The sequence below is a fragment of the Trypanosoma cruzi genome (genome assembly GCF_000209065.1).
Source record: "Trypanosoma cruzi strain CL Brener chromosome Unknown tcruzi_1047053501407, whole genome shotgun sequence".
Taxonomy (NCBI): domain Eukaryota; phylum Euglenozoa; class Kinetoplastea; order Trypanosomatida; family Trypanosomatidae; genus Trypanosoma; species Trypanosoma cruzi.
The window spans coordinates 1-837 of NW_896129.1; the positions used below are offsets into that span (position 1 = coordinate 1).

The following is an 837-nucleotide window of genomic DNA, read 5'->3' on the forward strand; positions in this document are numbered from 1 at the left end:
CACACACACACGCGCTACGATGGAGACATGTTGTTCGAGGTCCAAACAGTTTGAGCGACGCATTGAGAACGGAACAATAAAAATCACCTTTCGGCTGAGCGCCCGCTCCCCTCCCTCCCACTTCCTGCTATTGTTGTCGTTTTTCTTTCTTGCGCAACGGCGCGCACGTAACATCCTGCCCTGTCTGGCGCCCTGCCTGTGCAAACGGTTGGTGGCGGGCCCGCCCGAAAGCGCAAGAGAGAGAAAGAGAAAGAGAGGGCCGAATTGCCCGGAGGTGGGTTGTGGTGGGCGCACGCCGCTGCTGATGGAAGCAACCAACTCTTGTGCGCGAGGGCGCGTGGCCCCGTGAACGCGCTTGCGTGATGGCCCAAAACAAACTCAACAGGTCTGACAGCCGCCCCGCCCGCCGCAACCTCGCCGGCTGGCCCCCGCGCCTCCCCTCGCATGGCCAGGAAAGGCGCGTCTTGAGACCCACCGCTCCGTGACGCTGGGCGCTTGGGTGCATCGGCGCCCCGAGAAAGAGACACGCCGGTCGTGAAGCGCAGCGACCCTTGGGCCGGTGGCGCGCTGTCGGTGCCGCGCGTGGCGCCACTGCCCGGTTGCGCGAGAGTTTGCGGTGACGGTGCGCGCGTCGAGGCTCCCTCCCCAGTTCGGGAAACGATGGGAAAAAACAAAACCAAAGAGGACGCGCACGGGTGAGAGATGCGGCTGCGACGCGTGATGAAATTCCACAGTTTCCTGTCAGTCTGACGACGAAAACGCGTGAGGACGCAATTCCCGACTCAGCTCACACTGAAGTGCTTTGCTTTACACCCCCATCTTTCTTTTTTTTTCTTT

At 61.4% G+C, this 837-nt stretch overlaps 4 non-coding genes across 4 annotated transcripts; all 4 read left to right on the forward strand.

The window, feature by feature from the left end:
• Nucleotides 1-14: 14 nt before the first annotated feature.
• On the forward strand, nucleotides 15-101 carry Tc00.1047053501407.10. Its single transcript, XR_008255176.1, has one exon. It is a non-coding gene; the product is annotated as a C/D small nucleolar RNA (snoRNA), TB11C4C2 (small nucleolar RNA).
• Nucleotides 102-302: 201 nt separating this feature from the next.
• On the forward strand, nucleotides 303-392 carry Tc00.1047053501407.20. The gene has a single exon (XR_008255177.1). It is a non-coding gene; the product is annotated as a C/D small nucleolar RNA (snoRNA), TB11C4C3 (small nucleolar RNA).
• A 146-nt stretch (nucleotides 393-538) lies between these two features.
• Tc00.1047053501407.30 lies at nucleotides 539-610 on the forward strand. Its single transcript, XR_008255178.1, has one exon. It is a non-coding gene; the product is annotated as an H/ACA snoRNA, TC11C4H3 (small nucleolar RNA).
• A 106-nt stretch (nucleotides 611-716) lies between these two features.
• On the forward strand, nucleotides 717-813 carry Tc00.1047053501407.40. Its single transcript, XR_008255179.1, has one exon. It is a non-coding gene; the product is annotated as a C/D small nucleolar RNA (snoRNA), TB11C4C1 (small nucleolar RNA).
• Nucleotides 814-837: the final 24 nt, after the last annotated feature.